Below are 20,764 nucleotides of genomic sequence, written 5' to 3' on the forward strand. Positions count from 1 at the left end.
TCAACCGTTCCTGGTATGGGAGCCACCATGCCCCGTCTGGCGTGCTGTGTTAGTCCTGGGGCCCTCAACCGTTCCTGGTATGGGAGCCACCATGCCCCGTCTGGCTTGCTGTGTTAGTCCTGGGGCCCTCAACCGTTCCTGGTATGGGAGCCACCATGCCCCGTCTGGCTTGCTGTGTTAGTCCTGGGGCCCTCAACCGTTCCTGGTATGGGAGCCACCATGCCCCGTCTGGCTTGCTGTGTTAGTCCTGGGGCCCTCAACCGTTCCTGGTATGGGAGCCACCATGCCTCGTCTGGCTTGCTGTGTTAGTCCTGGGGCCCTCAACCGTTCCTGGTATGGGAGCCACCATGCCACGTCTGGCTTGCTGTGTTAGTCCTGGGGCCCTCAACCGTTCCTGGTATGGGAGCCACCATGCCACGTCTGGCTTGCTGTGTTAGTCCTGGGGCCCTCAACCGTTCCTGGTATGGGAGCCACCATGCTCCGTCTGGCTTGCTGTGTTAGTCCTGGGGCCCTCAACCGTTCCTGGTATGGGAGCCACCATGCCCCGTCTGGCTTGCTGTGTTAGTCCTGGGGCACTCAACCGTTCCTGGTATGGGAGCCACCATGCTCCGTCTGGCTTGCTGTGTTAGTCCTGGGGCCCTCAACCGTTCCTGGTATGGGAGCCACCATGCCCCGTCTGGCTTGCTGTGTTAGTCCTGGGGCCCTCAACCGTTCCTGGTATGGGAGCCACCATGCCCCGTCTGGCTTGCTGTGTTAGTCCTGGGGCCCTCAACCGTTCCTGGTATGGGAGCCACCATGCCCCGTCTGGCTTGCTGTGTTAGTCCTGGGGCCCTCAACCGTTCCTGGTATGGGAGCCACCATGCCCCGTCTGGCTTGCTGTGTTAGTCCTGGGGCCCTCAACCGTTCCTGGTATGGGAGCCACCATGCCCCGTCTGGCTTGCTGTGTTAGTCCTGGGGCCCTCAACCGTTCCTGGTATGGGAGCCACCATGCCCCGTCTGGCTTGCTGTGTTAGTCCTGGGGCCCTCAACCGTTCCTGGTATGGGAGCCACCATGCCCCGTCTGGCTTGCTGTGTTAGTCCTGGGGCCCTCAACCGTTCCTGGTATGGGAGCCACCATGCCCCGTCTGGCTTGCTGTGTTAGTCCTGGGGCCCTCAACCGTTCCTGGTATGGGAGCCACCATGCCCCGTCTGGCTTGCTGTGTTAGTCCTGGGGCCCTCAACCGTTCCTGGTATGGGAGCCACCATGCCCCGTCTGGCTTGCTGTGTTAGTCCTGGGGCCCTCAACCGTTCCTGGTATGGGAGCCACCATGCCCCGTCTGGCTTGCTGTGTTAGTCCTGGGGCCCTCAACCGTTCCTGGTATGGGAGCCACCATGCCCCGTCTGGCTTGCTGTGTTAGTCCTGGGGCCCTCAACCGTTCCTGGTATGGGAGCCACCATGCCCCGTCTGGCTTGCTGTGTTAGTCCTGGGGCCCTCAACCGTTCCTGGTATGGGAGCCACCATGCCCCGTCTGGCTTGCTGTGTTAGTCCTGGGGCCCTCAACCGTTCCTGGTATGGGAGCCACCATGCCCCGTCTGGCTTGCTGTGTTAGTCCTGGGGCCCTCAACCGTTCCTGGTATGGGAGCCACCATGCCCCGTCTGGCTTGCTGTGTTAGTCCTGGGGCCCTCAACCGTTCCTGGTATGGGAGCCACCATGCCCCGTCTGGCTTGCTGTGTTAGTCCTGGGGCCCTCAACCGTTCCTGGTATGGGAGCCACCATGCCCCGTCTGGCTTGCTGTGTTAGTCCTGGGGCCCTCAACCGTTCCTGGTATGGGAGCCACCATGCCCCGTCTGGCTTGCTGTGTTAGTCCTGGGGCCCTCAACCGTTCCTGGTATGGGAGCCACCATGCCCCGTCTGGCTTGCTGTGTTAGTCCTGGGGCCCTCAACCGTTCCTGGTATGGGAGCCACCATGCCCCGTCTGGCTTGCTGTGTTAGTCCTGGGGCCCTCAACCGTTCCTGGTATGGGAGCCACCATGCCCCGTCTGGCTTGCTGTGTTAGTCCTGGGGCCCTCAACCGTTCCTGGTATGGGAGCCACCATGCCCCGTCTGGCTTGCTGTGTTAGTCCTGGGGCCCTCAACCGTTCCTGGTATGGGAGCCACCATGCCCCGTCTGGCTTGCTGTGTTAGTCCTGGGGCCCTCAACCGTTCCTGGTATGGGAGCCACCATGCCCCGTCTGGCTTGCTGTGTTAGTCCTGGGGCCCTCAACCGTTCCTGGTATGGGAGCCACCATGCCCCGTCTGGCTTGCTGTGTTAGTCCTGGGGCCCTCAACCGTTCCTGGTATGGGAGCCACCATGCCCCGTCTGGCTTGCTGTGTTAGTCCTGGGGCCCTCAACCGTTCCTGGTATGGGAGCCACCATGCCCCGTCTGGCTTGCTGTGTTAGTCCTGGGGCCCTCAACCGTTCCTGGTATGGGAGCCACCATGCCCCGTCTGGCTTGCTGTGTTAGTCCTGGGGCCCTCAACCGTTCCTGGTATGGGAGCCACCATGCCCCGTCTGGCTTGCTGTGTTAGTCCTGGGGCCCTCAACCGTTCCTGGTATGGGAGCCACCATGCCCCGTCTGGCTTGCTGTGTTAGTCCTGGGGCCCTCAACCGTTCCTGGTATGGGAGCCACCATGCCCCGTCTGGCTTGCTGTGTTAGTCCTGGGGCCCTCAACCGTTCCTGGTATGGGAGCCACCATGCCCCGTCTGGCTTGCTGTGTTAGTCCTGGGGCCCTCAACCGTTCCTGGTATGGGAGCCACCATGCCCCGTCTGGCTTGCTGTGTTAGTCCTGGGGCCCTCAACCGTTCCTGGTATGGGAGCCACCATGCCCCGTCTGGCTTGCTGTGTTAGTCCTGGGGCCCTCAACCGTTCCTGGTATGGGAGCCACCATGCCCCGTCTGGCTTGCTGTGTTAGTCCTGGGGCCCTCAACCGTTCCTGGTATGGGAGCCACCATGCCCCGTCTGGCTTGCTGTGTTAGTCCTGGGGCCCTCAACCGTTCCTGGTATGGGAGCCACCATGCCCCGTCTGGCTTGCTGTGTTAGTCCTGGGGCCCTCAACCGTTCCTGGTATGGGAGCCACCATGCCCCGTCTGGCTTGCTGTGTTAGTCCTGGGGCCCTCAACCGTTCCTGGTATGGGAGCCACCATGCCCCGTCTGGCTTGCTGTGTTAGTCCTGGGGCCCTCAACCGTTCCTGGTATGGGAGCCACCATGCCCCGTCTGGCTTGCTGTGTTAGTCCTGGGGCCCTCAACCGTTCCTGGTATGGGAGCCACCATGCCCCGTCTGGCTTGCTGTGTTAGTCCTGGGGCCCTCAACCGTTCCTGGTATGGGAGCCACCATGCCCCGTCTGGCTTGCTGTGTTAGTCCTGGGGCCCTCAACCGTTCCTGGTATGGGAGCCACCATGCCCCGTCTGGCTTGCTGTGTTAGTCCTGGGGCCCTCAACCGTTCCTGGTATGGGAGCCACCATGCCCCGTCTGGCTTGCTGTGTTAGTCCTGGGGCCCTCAACCGTTCCTGGTATGGGAGCCACCATGCCCCGTCTGGCTTGCTGTGTTAGTCCTGGGGCCCTCAACCGTTCCTGGTATGGGAGCCACCATGCCCCGTCTGGCTTGCTGTGTTAGTCCTGGGGCCCTCAACCGTTCCTGGTATGGGAGCCACCATGCCCCGTCTGGCTTGCTGTGTTAGTCCTGGGGCCCTCAACCGTTCCTGGTATGGGAGCCACCATGCCCCGTCTGGCTTGCTGTGTTAGTCCTGGGGCCCTCAACCGTTCCTGGTATGGGAGCCACCATGCCCCGTCTGGCTTGCTGTGTTAGTCCTGGGGCCCTCAACCGTTCCTGGTATGGGAGCCACCATGCCCCGTCTGGCTTGCTGTGTTAGTCCTGGGGCCCTCAACCGTTCCTGGTATGGGAGCCACCATGCCCCGTCTGGCTTGCTGTGTTAGTCCTGGGGCCCTCAACCGTTCCTGGTATGGGAGCCACCATGCCCCGTCTGGCTTGCTGTGTTAGTCCTGGGGCCCTCAACCGTTCCTGGTATGGGAGCCACCATGCCCCGTCTGGCTTGCTGTGTTAGTCCTGGGGCCCTCAACCGTTCCTGGTATGGGAGCCACCATGCCCCGTCTGGCTTGCTGTGTTAGTCCTGGGGCCCTCAACCGTTCCTGGTATGGGAGCCACCATGCCCCGTCTGGCTTGCTGTGTTAGTCCTGGGGCCCTCAACCGTTCCTGGTATGGGAGCCACCATGCCCCGTCTGGCTTGCTGTGTTAGTCCTGGGGCCCTCAACCGTTCCTGGTATGGGAGCCACCATGCCCCGTCTGGCTTGCTGTGTTAGTCCTGGGGCCCTCAACCGTTCCTGGTATGGGAGCCACCATGCCCCGTCTGGCTTGCTGTGTTAGTCCTGGGGCCCTCAACCGTTCCTGGTATGGGAGCCACCATGCCCCGTCTGGCTTGCTGTGTTAGTCCTGGGGCCCTCAACCGTTCCTGGTATGGGAGCCACCATGCCCCGTCTGGCTTGCTGTGTTAGTCCTGGGGCCCTCAACCGTTCCTGGTATGGGAGCCACCATGCCCCGTCTGGCTTGCTGTGTTAGTCCTGGGGCCCTCAACCGTTCCTGGTATGGGAGCCACCATGCCCCGTCTGGCTTGCTGTGTTAGTCCTGGGGCCCTCAACCGTTCCTGGTATGGGAGCCACCATGCCCCGTCTGGCTTGCTGTGTTAGTCCTGGGGCCCTCAACCGTTCCTGGTATGGGAGCCACCATGCCCCGTCTGGCTTGCTGTGTTAGTCCTGGGGCCCTCAACCGTTCCTGGTATGGGAGCCACCATGCCCCGTCTGGCTTGCTGTGTTAGTCCTGGGGCCCTCAACCGTTCCTGGTATGGGAGCCACCATGCCCCGTCTGGCTTGCTGTGTTAGTCCTGGGGCCCTCAACCGTTCCTGGTATGGGAGCCACCATGCCCCGTCTGGCTTGCTGTGTTAGTCCTGGGGCCCTCAACCGTTCCTGGTATGGGAGCCACCATGCCCCGTCTGGCTTGCTGTGTTAGTCCTGGGGCCCTCAACCGTTCCTGGTATGGGAGCCACCATGCCCCGTCTGGCTTGCTGTGTTAGTCCTGGGGCCCTCAACCGTTCCTGGTATGGGAGCCACCATGCCCCGTCTGGCTTGCTGTGTTAGTCCTGGGGCCCTCAACCGTTCCTGGTATGGGAGCCACCATGCCCCGTCTGGCTTGCTGTGTTAGTCCTGGGGCCCTCAACCGTTCCTGGTATGGGAGCCACCATGCCCCGTCTGGCTTGCTGTGTTAGTCCTGGGGCCCTCAACCGTTCCTGGTATGGGAGCCACCATGCCCCGTCTGGCTTGCTGTGTTAGTCCTGGGGCCCTCAACCGTTCCTGGTATGGGAGCCACCATGCCCCGTCTGGCTTGCTGTGTTAGTCCTGGGGCCCTCAACCGTTCCTGGTATGGGAGCCACCATGCCCCGTCTGGCTTGCTGTGTTAGTCCTGGGGCCCTCAACCGTTCCTGGTATGGGAGCCACCATGCCCCGTCTGGCTTGCTGTGTTAGTCCTGGGGCCCTCAACCGTTCCTGGTATGGGAGCCACCATGCCCCGTCTGGCTTGCTGTGTTAGTCCTGGGGCCCTCAACCGTTCCTGGTATGGGAGCCACCATGCCCCGTCTGGCTTGCTGTGTTAGTCCTGGGGCCCTCAACCGTTCCTGGTATGGGAGCCACCATGCCCCGTCTGGCTTGCTGTGTTAGTCCTGGGGCCCTCAACCGTTCCTGGTATGGGAGCCACCATGCCCCGTCTGGCTTGCTGTGTTAGTCCTGGGGCCCTCAACCGTTCCTGGTATGGGAGCCACCATGCCCCGTCTGGCTTGCTGTGTTAGTCCTGGGGCCCTCAACCGTTCCTGGTATGGGAGCCACCATGCCCCGTCTGGCTTGCTGTGTTAGTCCTGGGGCCCTCAACCGTTCCTGGTATGGGAGCCACCATGCCCCGTCTGGCTTGCTGTGTTAGTCCTGGGGCCCTCAACCGTTCCTGGTATGGGAGCCACCATGCCCCGTCTGGCTTGCTGTGTTAGTCCTGGGGCCCTCAACCGTTCCTGGTATGGGAGCCACCATGCCCCGTCTGGCTTGCTGTGTTAGTCCTGGGGCCCTCAACCGTTCCTGGTATGGGAGCCACCATGCCCCGTCTGGCTTGCTGTGTTAGTCCTGGGGCCCTCAACCGTTCCTGGTATGGGAGCCACCATGCCCCGTCTGGCTTGCTGTGTTAGTCCTGGGGCCCTCAACCGTTCCTGGTATGGGAGCCACCATGCCCCGTCTGGCTTGCTGTGTTAGTCCTGGGGCCCTCAACCGTTCCTGGTATGGGAGCCACCATGCCCCGTCTGGCATTGCTGTGTTAGTCCTGGGGCCCTCAACCGTTCCTGGTATGGGAGCCACCATGCCCCGTCTGGCTTGCTGTGTTAGTCCTGGGGCCCTCAACCGTTCCTGGTATGGGAGCCACCATGCCCCGTCTGGCTTGCTGTGTTAGTCCTGGGGCCCTCAACCGTTCCTGGTATGGGAGCCACCATGCCCCGTCTGGCTTGCTGTGTTAGTCCTGGGGCCCTCAACCGTTCCTGGTATGGGAGCCACCATGCTCCGTCTGGCTTGCTGTGTTAGTCCTGGGGCCCTCAACCGTTCCTGGTATGGGAGCCACCATGCCCCGTCTGGCTTGCTGTGTTAGTCCTGGGGCCCTCAACCGTTCCTGGTATGGGAGCCACCATGCCCCGTCTGGCTTGCTGTGTTAGTCCTGGGGCCCTCAACCGTTCCTGGTATGGGAGCCACCATGCCCCGTCTGGCTTGCTGTGTTAGTCCTGGGGCCCTCAACCGTTCCTGGTATGGGAGCCACCATGCCCCGTCTGGCTTGCTGTGTTAGTCCTGGGGCCCTCAACCGTTCCTGGTATGGGAGCCACCATGCTCCGTCTGGCTTGCTGTGTTAGTCCTGGGGCCCTCAACCGTTCCTGGTATGGGAGCCACCATGCCCCGTCTGGCTTGCTGTGTTAGTCCTGGGGCCCTCAACCGTTCCTGGTATGGGAGCCACCATGCCCCGTCTGGCTTGCTGTGTTAGTCCTGGGGCCCTCAACCGTTCCTGGTATGGGAGCCACCATGCCCCGTCTGGCTTGCTGTGTTAGTCCTGGGGCCCTCAACCGTTCCTGGTATGGGAGCCAATTTAGTTCTGAGATGCTTGTTTGTCGCTCTGTGTTGTACTTTCTCCACAGCAGATATGTTCTGAAGCTGAGGCCTCTATGCTTGATACAGCAGTCCAAATGTGGCCGTACCAGAGATGTTTACAGTTCAATAACTTTATTTTCCTTGAAAATAAAGTTGACTTTCTTACTTGAGTTCCCAATTGTTGTGCAACTTTCAATGACTTGTCCCCGTGCATGCAGTCCCCGTGGTGCAGTGGTGAAACCCTAGCCCCAGCACTTCGCGAACAGTATAGTCTGAGTTCGTATCCTGGCCGGGGAGGATTGACTAGGTTCCAATCCTTAACTGTACACCTCTCTTCACCCAGCAGTGAAACGATCTGACGGGTCGTATTCCGGGGTTTTAATTAAGATTAATATTAATCTTAGGACCTAACTGTATTAGAATAAAGGACCTGCCCGAAACGCTATGCGTGCTAGTGGCTTTACAAGAATGTAAAAACTGGTGGACCATCCAAGTCCACCAGTAGTAGGCGTAGGTAAGTAAGTAGGCGTCCATCAGTGTCAGGAGACTATGGAGTTGCGCTCTGGTTGTCGGTCTGGAGTGGCCTCTCCAGGGCGCAAAGCCCGGGTAGGTTGATACGGGGGAGAAGCTGTCACCCATGCAGCAGGTCCCCCTCTCCACAGCACAGAACGTCTCAATTGGAAAGGCAAACGCCAATAAGACAGGTTCCAGCGCCGTCGCAGGAACTGTCAGGACGAGGTTGAAGGCAACAAGGAACTGCCCCCAGGGGGCTCCAGCTCCGGAGTTAACCTCGAAGTTGGTACAAGAAGGCACAGGGACTCCAACCCCAGAGTCTTTTTTGTTGTTGTTACTCTTTTTTGTGGGGGGAAAGGAGGAAAATTGGGGAAATAAAGGAGGAAACTTAGGAAAAATGGGGGAACCACTGACAAGCTGCCGGCTTCCCGTCTCCGTCGTGACCGCTAGACACAAGGTTACTTTAGGCATTAGGACACTATAGGAATTATCATCATCAGGAAAAGATCTCAGATAATTATCACACTTCGATATCTAAGTAGTTCCTCCTTATTACAAATTTGTTTAATACGTTCCTCGAGCCTCCGTGGCACAATTGGTTAGCGCGTTCGGCTGTTAACCGAAAGGTTGGTGGTTCGAGCCCACCCGGGGGCGATTATTTAGGCCAACTCTAGGGGTTGACCTCAGACAAGACCGACATAACACACTTGACAGCGATGTCACACTTGGCCCCGTGATCCAGCCCGTCCTCCTCAAGTCTCCCAACGTCAACAAACTCTCGCGCGTAAGTGACGTTATCCTAACACAACAGAGAACGGCACAGTATGTCAACGTCGCGACCCATCCTCCTGTTTACACAGTAGTTGTTGTATATGCTCCATAGTACAAACGTTGACGTACTAAGTCATTACATAATAGTACTTACTGATCACTTTATAGTCTGAAGTCTTAATTATAGTCTTAATTATAGACTCTTTATAGTCGGAAGTGAAGTATATAGTACTAATTACTTTATAGTCTGGAAAAATAAAGCTAAAAAAACATATATTCCTACGTCTAGTATAGCACACATATGTATGATATTAGGCCTCAGATTGCGTGTATTAGGCCTAGGAAGGTTCAGTTAGTTAAGGTTGTCTTTGCAACATAAATATAAAATCTTTTTCCGGTTTGTCTAAATTCAATAGTTCAGATTTCTACTTTGTAATTGCGTTATACGTCGATATATTAACTTTGGTCCTCATCGTTACTATAAGTACTACCAACACAAGAGGATGGGCTGCAGTTTCACGAGCCGCTACCATTTTCTAGTACGACAATTGTTGGTCTTGTTAAGAGTATTCGTCAAAAGGCGCCGTTCTATTAGGAGGACGGGTTGAACAGCTACATACCGAGTATTGGCGGCATAACACAACAATTTAGAAAATAATATATAGTTATAAACAGCCTCCCAGTCCTTTGGAGCTCATCAACTGTTTAATATGTGTAAAGTCGCCAAAGACTGAGATAACATGTTCGTAAGTACTTGCGTAACTGACTGATGAATCACGGTCCAGACACTAAATATAATTCTTATGCTTGGAATGTTTACATGCAAGAAGAGTTGCTATAGACCTCAACAAACACGACAGATCAGCCTCCAGGGCTGAGTGGATCCCATACTTATCCTGTAGACCCCAAGTATACCTATCCTGTGAGCGTTAGTGCCTCCAATACATGTCCTGTTCATGAGTGGTAGTGAACCCATACCCATCGTGTGCAGCAGTGATCACATACCCATGCTATGATGTATGTCATACGCAGCTGGCTGTGCACAGTAGCCATGATGTGCGCATCCCATGCGCAAGATCAGTGCGTACTGGTGCGTTACTGCGCAGAAACACTGATACTTTTATTTATGAAGAAAATATTACCAATTATAATATTATAAAAGATGTATAAAATGTATCATCCAAATAATATGAGCAGCAGAGTGGCGCAGTGGAAGCGTGCTGGGCCCATAACCCAGAGGTCCGTAGATCGAAACTACGCTCTGCTACGAAATTGTTTTAATGTATTAATAATGTTTCTTCATTACAAATGTAGGTACATAGAAGTGTCTTGCTACCCCCTTCAATATAAGTAATTACAAATTACAGGTTGAGCTAGCTATATGTTACAAAATAAAGGCACAATAACGAATGTGGAAGATTTGTACCTGAATTTACCTGTCTCTGGTGTTCTCGACGGATAGTGGAAGCCATCGGCTTGTCAAAGATCCCTCTTTCCCCCATGGTTCACGAGGATTGTTTCTATTTGGATTTTGAACTGAGGTGTTATATCTTGGTATTTAACGACTTCGCTAGTTAGACAATTCCATGGGATAACCCTAGATTATAATATAGTTAATTTAATATGCACCCCATACCCGTCCTGTGGGCGGTAGTGGGAAGAGTTACAGAGGCACATAATGGGCTCAGGGACTGAACCCCACAATTAATTTAGCTGAGCAAGTTAATCTTGCTGAGAGAGTTACAAAATTCAATGCACATCATCACATCAACAATGGGCTCGAGACCGCCCACAAGTACAGTTTCTAAATTAAGCAACTGACATGTGGAGAGCCCTACAGCGAGAAACATTTGTACACTAACCAACTGTGTTACGGAGGCTACGCTCTCTAAAACCTTACAAATATTTCCTCCTGCTTCTTACCGCTCCCTCCCGCCATCGAAAGCCCTAATATCACTTCCTCCTGCTTCCTCCCGCTCTCTGAAGCTCTACTAACACTTCCTACCACTCTCTGAACCCATAAAAATACTTCCTCCTGCTCGCTCCCACTCTCTGAAACCCTATTAATATTTCCTTCTGCTACCTCCCACTTCCTCCCGCTCTCTGAAGCCTTAAAAATATTCCCTCCTGCTCTCTGAAGCCCTAATACCACCACCTCCTGTTTCCTCATGAAGCTCATACCTTACAAATACTTTCTACTGCTTCCTACCACTAGCTCCTGCTCTCTGAAGCCCTAAAATCATTTCTTCCTGCTTCCTCCCGCTCTCTGAAACCTTACAAATTATTTTTCCTGCTTCCTGCCACTCGCTCCCGCTCTCTGAAGCCCTAACAACAATTCCTTCCGCTCTCCGAATCCCTAAAAATACTTCCTCCTGTTTCATCCCGCTCTCTGAAGCCTTAAAAACACTTCCTCCTGCTTCTTGAAGCCCTAAAATCACTTTCTCCTGCTTTTTCCCGCTCGCTCCTGTTCCCTGAAGCCTTAAAAATACTTCCTACTGCTTCCTCCCACTCTCTGAAGCCCTAATAACACTTCCTCCTGCTTCCTATAACAAATGTTCTAGAGATGTGTAAATATTTAATTCAAAATGATCTGCTACCAGAAATTTTGGCCAAATATCCCCAGTTTGCTAACTGTAGGTAGTACCTAAGTGATTGTATGCTATCCACCGCTGCCCACTGGAGGGGGGGCGGTGTGCAGGACAAACATATCAGTTGTGACACTAGCTCTCCACATATGTCAGTTGCTTAATTTAGAAACCGTACTTGTGGTTAATCGCTAACCCATTTATGATGTGACGACTTATACTGAATTTTGTAACTAGCTTATCAAGATTGAAACGTGCTTAACTAAGTGAATTGTGGGGTTCAGTCCCTGAGCCAATTATGTGCCTCTGTAACTCCTTCCACTACCACCCACAAGATGGGTATGGGGTGCATAATAAGTGAACTAAACTAAACGAAATCTCTTGTAGCGAGTATAAGTTTACTCGCTACAGGTTCTCTCTACTGCTACTGCTGCATGATGTGGACCGCTGCCACCTGTCATGGAACGCTCCCAACAAACTTACTACAGCGATGATTTTCACGGCGATCATCTCTGCAGTTTCATCAACTACAGCTTGCTGCACCGCGAGCGTTACTTACTCATCTGACAGTTTAATCAGCAACTACGTCATGTGGGATCTAGAGTCTATCCTGCCGATTCTCCGTCGCTGCCAGGGCACTGCTTGTTCTACAGGGACTCCCACGAAAGCTGCTTTTTCGTCAGATTCCCTCGTTGTCCTAACTACGTGCCTACATTACCTCTTATTGTCCTGGTGCCCGAACGCATCCGCCCTGGATCTAAATGCTCCACCAGCGACCCAAGGACGCAACAATCATGCACATTCTTCTCTCCTGCTACACCGAGCTTGTCCACACACTGCCTGCATCTTTTGGTACCAGACTACATGTTCAACAGCGACCCAGGGAACAGTAGCCTCATATTTTTTGTTGTATTGCTTTTCTTTCTTTCCCTGGCAGGGGAAGTCCTGAGCGAGTAAACTTATACTCGCTCCATTATCTCATCATCTTAATGGCATAACTAATTACACAAGCTATAATCCTATCCAAATTTACAGGTAACGGTTTTTCCACCCTCCTACTTACTGTGAGGTGTAGTCACCGTATAAAAGCCAGCGATTTGAGAATAGCAAAACAGTACAATCTCCAATCAAGAATGTAGTACTCGGTGTAGGCAGTTCTAATCGACCCAAGACGCTACAGCTTCGACACAAAGCAGATAGCAGACTACGACCGCATCGAGCAACAACGCTCTCGCTCCTCGAGTTCAGACACTCGCAATTCCCAATCGAGCCGTCACGCTCTCCCACATAGAGCTCCGCGACTCCGGCCTCAGCTCTCTGCTCTGCTCTAAGCTCCGTCTGAACGTCTACGACAATGCTACCAACCTACTTCTGTAATCAAGACTACTAAATAAATATGAAACTCACTAAACACTGTGTATCTAATCTACCCAACAACGTAACATGATCGTACGTTAGACTCTCATGTTATCGTGACGTCACACACGCCGTACACATATAAAACAGGATATTCTCTCTATTTTCGTTATTAAATCTTTTATAATTTACATAATTACTCAAGCAATGTGTTTTGATCATATTATATCGCTGAAGAAAAACAATTAACCGGATTTGGTCCATATAATAACAGGTCACTATACTTCAGGTTTCCGTAGTGTAATGGTTATCACGTGCGCCTCACGCGCAAGGTCCCCGGTTCGATCCCGGGCGGAAACATTTGAATTTTTAAATGTTTGTTTTCATAACCCACTGAAATAAACTCAGTGTCCAACAACTTGGGTCGGAGGGTAGAGCGACGGTCTCGCTTCTTGCAGGTCGGCGTTCAATCCCGACCATCCAAGACGTTGGGCACCATTCCTTCCCCCCGTCCCATCCCAAATCCTTATCCTGACCCCTTCCCAGTGCTATATAGTTGTAATGGCTTGGCGCTTTCCCCCTGATAATTCCCTTCCCTTCCCTTCAAAGAGCTAAAATTAATAACAAAGTATATTGACAATATTTATTAAATCGTAAAACTTATACCATTTTGTAATTTGCTAATACAAATTAATAGTCTAATACAATAGACTATTAATCTAATAGTCTAATAGTCTAATACAAATAGTCCGGACAGCTGCATCCCTACGGAAGGGATTATACATCAACGAGTGCTTGACCAGGAACAGACAGCAAATCCTCTACCGCCTGCGTCAAATCCGGCAACAAAACCCAGATGCTATTCATCAGTGCTTCGTTAGAGATGGTCTGATAAAGGTGAGAAAAACCGCAGAGGGCAAAATGTTTACAATTACTAGAGAAGAAAACCTCAACACTTTCCTCTCCCAATGTGGTTTGTCTCACCTTATCACTCCCAATGAATTAACTTAATTAACCCCCTGTCAACTAGTGGGGCTAGGTATCCTAAGTCTCCTTGGTTCATTTTCTGACTTAATTTTTAACTTACTCTTACCTAGTCATTTACCGAAATTATTTAATTGAGTTATTAAAGTAGTTCTTCAGGTCTTTTTAATTATACAGTCATTACTGAACTATCTATAGTTATTAATCATTAGCTCAAATTTGCCTATGTTTATTATTCAACTTTTCTTTGATTTCATTTTTTACCTAGGTTGCCTAGCCTTGCCATGCTCCCTTACTCCATTGTACCCCTGGCTTTGCCTGCATCTCAAATTGCAAATTGTTACTTACAGTGTACCTGTGAGTACTCGTAAGCAATCTACCTCATTTTTGCTCAATTTGTTTTTTTGTTCTTTTTTTTGTATTGCTTAGTCTTGCTTATATTTTTTGTTTTGTATTTCCATATCTTGTGTTTTGTATAGTCCATGTTTACATGTTTTTTCTTTAATCTCATTAATTGCCTAGGTTGCCTAGCCTAGCCATACTCCCTTACTCCATTGTACCCCTGTAAGCCCCTTTTGTGTTTGTTTTGTACAGTATTGTGTATATTTTTTTCCCTATTTTATAGCTTTTTTCTACTTATTTCTGATTCTACAATCAGCTTCTTTTATGCAGTCAAGTATAGACCCAGAACTTAACCTCTTATCCACTATCTATGACAATAATCACTTTAATGATCTAAATTGCAGATATTTTGCAGCACATGATGTAAACAATGTATTAACTCATAATCACAATATCTCTGTAATCAATTTGAACGTTAGATCCCTAGGTAAACACTTCGATGATGTTAGTGCCTTGATTGAAACTATTGGCAACAAATTCTCTTTTATTATACTTACTGAAACATGGTTGAAAGAGGATACTACTCAACTCTTTAACATGCCTAACTACTCAGCAATTCACAACTGTCGTCAACTTCAGAGAGGTGGTGGCACTGCTCTTTACTACCACCAAGAACTAACATGCTTAAGGGGGCGATAGTTAGGGTTCATAAAAGTTGTTCTAGTGCAATGAAAATTTATTGACGTGTTACACGTGAAGAGGGCTGCAAGTGGTCCAAGTTTCAGCATCGCAGCCTAAATAGAGAGGGAGAAAAAAAAAAAAAACTTTTTTTAACCATTTTTTTACATGTTTTAAAGTTGATATAACAAATACAAATATCAACTGATATTATTTCTATGATACTCAGCTATCACAATACTATATAATAAAGGTTGTCTAGTGGCATTATTATCCCAAACCTATTTAGTGCAATAATACAAATTTTCAAAGTTCACCCAAAAAATTATGCAACAAAATGATGTTTATAAATATATATAAAATCAATAAATGATCTTAGGGGAAATATATAACTTGAGTTTTTAGAGGCACAGACTCTACATATAATGTGCAAGTTCCATGTAAATTGAATAATAAATAAAAAAGTTATTCAACCATATAGTTGCAAATTAGTTACCTGTAAAAAATGAAGGTCAAAGTTCAGCCACCTTTGGCTGAGGTTGATGAACTACCAATTTCAATCAAAATTACCACCCTTGTAGATTGGCATTCCTTCAGTAAGGTGTGTAAGTTCCATGAAGATTGCCTGATAAAAAAAAAAAAAAAAAAATTATTAAAAAAAAAAAATTAAAAAAAAAAAATAAAAAAAATTAAAAAAAAGACAGCAGCTTTATATTTACAATTATTTATGATATAGTATCAAGATATAAAACATAATACATACTAACCTAATATAATTGGTCTGAAATATGCAACATCTTGCAACATCAAGAGGGAGAACGTCTTGAGTTGCAGGTCTAAGATCTTGAGTGGCAGGTGCCGCAGGTGGTGTGGCAGGTGCCGCAGGTGGTGTGGCATGTGCAGCAGGAGGTGTGGCAGGTGCCACAGAGGTGTGGCAGGTGCCACAGGAGGTGTGGGTGCCTGGGTGTGAGGCGAGGTAGTGTGTTGTGGGGGCGGGAGGCTGCCCTCTCTCTTCACTCAAGGGAACTCTTGTTTTGCCTCAGTGTGGCTTTACGCTCCTTCTTTACTTGGCTAACGCGTAGAGCTCTTGCCTTTAGAGCTTTCTTCTTGTCCGATACTATATCCATTGTGCAGTATATGCAAGAAAATACGATCTGTGCGAGCGCGTCAGGCATGCGACCGCCGGCACAGACACTGAGAGGGTGACTAAGCCAGTAAATCGGATTATAGCCCCTCCCTCTCACAGAAGACAGTTGCCAGCGAGTGTGTTTATAATTTGTATATGCATAACAAGATATTCTCCACTCTATTGCGAAATACTAGACGCTTACAACGTATGACGCATCACCCTACGGCGCACCCGAGCCGCGAGGACCAGATTTCGGGCAATTGCGGCTGGAAAATTTGCTGTAATTACGTTATTTATTATCATAACATTAAACGGTTTGCACCACGGTGTTGCCAGAACGTTGTAGTATTTTTATAAATTTTTCGTGTTTGGCCGAATTTTTTCGGCCAAACAATGATAACGCCCTCTTAAAAGAAATTAGAACTAGAGACTGCTATGGGGAGTATATCTTCGCCAGCTTCAGAGTCAAGGGTGCTGAGTCTGTCCTGTCTGTGGGTGCAGTCTATAGAATTCCCAACACTGATGTGTCTGTATTCAACTCAAACCTTAGAAATCTAATACTTGATAACAGACTGAACAAAAACCACCTAATTATCGCAGGGGACTTTAATATTGACCTCTGCGAGCCAGAACACCCTACTGCTGTTAGCTTCCTCAACTGTATGAATTCCTGCCTCCTCATACCCTTAATCACTAGACCTACTAGAATCACTGATAGCACTGCCACGACTCTAGATCACATCTGGACCAACATAACCTCTCCGCTTACTTCAGGTATAATCACCGATAGCACTACAGACCACTACCCCACATTTCTCTTAACTAACATTAGCAAACCACCTCTAGAAACAAGGGAGTTAAGCTTTAGGCTGCACAATGAAACTGCTATAAACAATTTTATAACTGCTGCTGATAATGTCAACTGGGAGTCCGAGTTAGGTAACATAGGGGACATCAACCTAGCAGTGCAATCTTTTCTACAAACAACTCTTAGCCTTTATAACACCCACTGTCCTAGGCTTACAAAACAAGTCACAAGCAAAAGGCTTAACAATCCTTGGCTTACAAAGGGAATACTGAAATCCATTAACAAAAAACACGACCTTGAGAAGAAGTATAGGTTAGGAATTGTCTCCAAAGAATTCTCAAAGAATTACTCATTATTGCTAACTAAGATAATTAGACGAGCCAAAACTAATTACTACGAAGATAAATTTACTCAAATAAAGAGCAACATTAAACAAACTTGGAGCACAATTTCACAAATATTGGGATCAAAGAAATCTTTAAATAACAAACCGACTCTCCTGTCTAATAACGATGGTCAGCTTTCAGCCTCTGATTCTGCTATTGAGTTCAATAGGTTCTTCTCTTCCATTGGTTCATCCCTTGCAAATGATATTCCATCTTCCAGTACTGACATTAAGGACTATCTTACAGGTAACTATCCACAGTCTCTGTACCTAAAGCCTATTAATTCCACTGACGTCAATGAGATAATCCTTTCCCTTAAAACCAAGTCTAGTGCCCTTGAGGAGATACCAACTTTAATATACAAAAAAGCCTCCAGATCTTTAGCCCCTGCTATTGCTTTGCTCTTCAACAAGTCACTTGAACTCCAAACCTTTCCAGATATTCTAAAAAAAGCGAGAGTAACGCCTGTCCACAAATGTGGTGATCCCACAGATGTTAACAACTACAGACCTATATCAATCCTGCCAAACTTGTCAAAAATTTTTGAAAAACTTATATACAAGCAGCTTTACTCATATCTAGCCAAACTCAATATACTTAGCCCTTGCCAATATGGCTTCAGACCCAAAAAAAGCACTAACGATGCACTCATTAGTATGCTTAACTCGATTCATACAGCCCTTGATAAAAAGGAGCTCCCTGTTGGGTTATTTGTGGACCTGCGTAAAGCTTTTGATACTGTCAACCACCATAACCTTCTTCTTAAATTACATCATTATGGAGTCAGAGGGCACTCCCTACAATACCTCGAGTCCTACCTTACTGACAGGCTCCAATATGTTTCTGTGAATAATACAATTTCTCCCACCCTACCCATCAACATTGGTGTTCCTCAGGGCAGCATACTTGGCCCTCTCCTCTTTCTCATCTACATTAATGACCTTCCAAATGCCTCCCAACACCTCAAACCAATTCTATTTGCTGACGACACAACCTTCATTTACTCCAGTCCTGACCCTCTTGCTCTAAATGCCACAGTAAATACTGAGCTAAATAAAGTCCATCATTGGCTAACTGCCAACAAACTCACCCTTAACATTGACAAAACCTTCTATATTCTGTTTGGCAATAAATCCTCTAGTCTTATAAATCTCAAAATAAACAATACCCAAATTTGTAACAAATTAGATGGCAAATTCCTTGGCATTCTCATTGACAACAAGCTGAATTTCCAGGGACACATTCTAAATATATCAAAAAAAGTTTCAAAAACTGTGGGCATTCTTTCTAAGATCAGATATTATGTACCACGCCCTGCTCTGGTGACTCTCTATTACTCCCTTATCTATCCTTATCTCAACTATGGTATTTGTGCTTGGGGTTCTACTACCCAAAATCACTTACGTCCTCTAATTACCCAACACAAAGCCGCTATTAGAACAATATCCAACTCTGGCCCCAGACATCACTCGGTACCCCTACTCAAATCTCTTAATATGTTAGATATTAAGTCACTGCACATTCTCTCATGTGTATTATACATATATAAAACGCTAAACTATAATGCCAATCCTGATCTTAAAAGCTTCATAGAAGGTTGTAACAGAACCCATGAGCACCACACCAGAAATAAATACAGTTTTGATATTCCTAGAGTACGTCTTAATCAAACTAGAAATGCTCTGCAAATCAAGGGGCCCAGAATGTGGAATGACCTTCCCAACCATGTTAAAGACTGTACCTCTCTCAACCAGTTTAAGATAAAAACTAAACACTACCTAATAAATTCCCTGTAATCTACCTCACTCCTCTATTGTCAACCCATGTCTGTTATTTTCTTTTTTTTTTTCTTTTTTGTAATCAACACTGTTTGTCAACCTATTGTATTTGTGCTGCTTTTTCAGTCATGTTCCCCCTTTTTTTTTATCTTTATTTGTATTTGTTCTCAACATCTTTTATTCTTTATGCTCAATTAGTATTAAGTTCTAGATATTAATGTTTTTCTTGCCCGAAACGCATTGCGTAATAGTGGCTTTAGGCATTGTATGTACTAGCTCTATCTATATATCAATCCATTAATGTAACATCACTTGTATGTATATACCTTACCTGAATAAACATCTGAATCTGAATCTGAATCTGAATACTACATTATACTAATTATTAATATTGAGAGTCATATAACTATGTATTGTGGAGCAGAGTGGCGCAGTGGAAGCGTGCTGGACCCATAATCCAACTAGAGGTCCGTAGATCGAAACTACGCTCTGCTACAGTCAAATTTTCTCCTACCATAAAAAAACAAAAGAGCTTTTTTTTATCTCTAATGAATTCAATCCATCCTCCTGTACATTTTGTAACTATGTAGAGCATCGTACATATAAATTAAATATTGACGTAATGGACAATTACATAGTAGAATTTGGTACTATTCACCTTATAGTCCAGAAAAAATACAGCTAAAACCAAACATATATATTTCTAGGCCTAGTATAACATGTATATTTACTGTATTTGGCCTCAGTTAGCATGTATTAGACCTTGGATGGTAAGTTAAGTTTTATGAGAAACAAATACAAAGGTTCGGGCCAACCTTGCCCGAAACGCTTTGCGTATTAGTGGCTTTAGACATTGTATGTACAAGCTCTATCTATAAATCCCACAACATGTTTATATCTCCCCTTGTATGTATGTACTTTACCTGAATAAACATTTGATTTGATTTTACAAAACCTTTGCCGGTTTATCCAAATTCAATAATACCAAATTCTACTATCCAATTATCCATTACATCAATATATGCACGATTGAGGATGGATGTGTTGCTTATAAGCACTGCTATTAATATATCATAAGCTCCTACAGAGATTACACACAGAAATCACAATAGCTGATGCATCAAATGAACAAATCCACAAGGGCCGTGACGAGGGTTCAAACCTACGTCCGAGAGGATCCCAGACGCTGCCTTAATCGACTGAGCTACGACATGGTAAAAGAATTGCAACCACAAGTTCTACTGATCTTACTTGGATCCTGGATCCTGCAACCTCTCTGAGACACAAACCACGATTTTACACAATTCCCCCCATGCACCCGAGCTCTGTCAATAAGCCGCTCTACCTCTTCGCCCTTACTTCATTTTCTAGGATCCTCTCGGACGCAGGTTCGAACCCTCGTCACGGCCCTTGTGGATTTCTCCTACATAGAAGTTAATACTGCACGGTTGTATAGGTTTGCTATTAATATAAATGCCGATATTTCTTAAAGTATTTCAATTCGGCGGACACCGACTAGGCTATGACGCTCCCCTACCCAACATGACACATCTTGGAAAGCTGGGCGAGGCTAGTCCCACCAAGTGTCTGGTCACCAACCTCGGATAAACATTCTATTTTATAGATATAGGTTATATAAATATATAGAGGGGGGGGGGTACCATCTTTGGTTGTGTTTATAGGACCCTCGACCTCGAAGAAGACGACATGCAGCATCCGGGGAAGCCTTGTGGGGCACCCACGTACACTCACATATTGTCTTCTCATACCACCCCTGTACTTTTTTTATTTTTCATTTTATTTTATTTAAAATGTCATTACACAAAAAAGGTTGCTACATTGGTTACATTCAAAGTATAAGACTTCTTATTACAGGTTGTAGAGTTCCTCCAATATATAGTTTTGTGTTAACTAATACTATTACATATATATTATTACCTATATCTTCTAGTCGTAGTAGTAGCAGACATTCATCAGTCTCAGGAGACTATGGAGTTGTGCTCTGGTTGTCGGTCTGGAGTGGCCACTCCAGGGCACAAAGCCAGGGTAGGTTGATACGGGGGAGAAGCTGTCAACCATGCAGCAGGTCCCCCCTCTCCACGGCGCCGAAAGTCTCCAATGGGAGGGCAAACGCCAATACGATTGGTTCCAGCGCCGTCGCAGGAACTGTGAACTCCGGAGGTGACCTGGAAGTTGGTGAAGGGACTCATAACCCGGAGACCGCCGTGGTCGGGGC

Source organism: Procambarus clarkii, chromosome 89 (assembly GCF_040958095.1).
Source record: "Procambarus clarkii isolate CNS0578487 chromosome 89, FALCON_Pclarkii_2.0, whole genome shotgun sequence".
Classification (NCBI taxonomy): domain Eukaryota; kingdom Metazoa; phylum Arthropoda; class Malacostraca; order Decapoda; family Cambaridae; genus Procambarus; species Procambarus clarkii.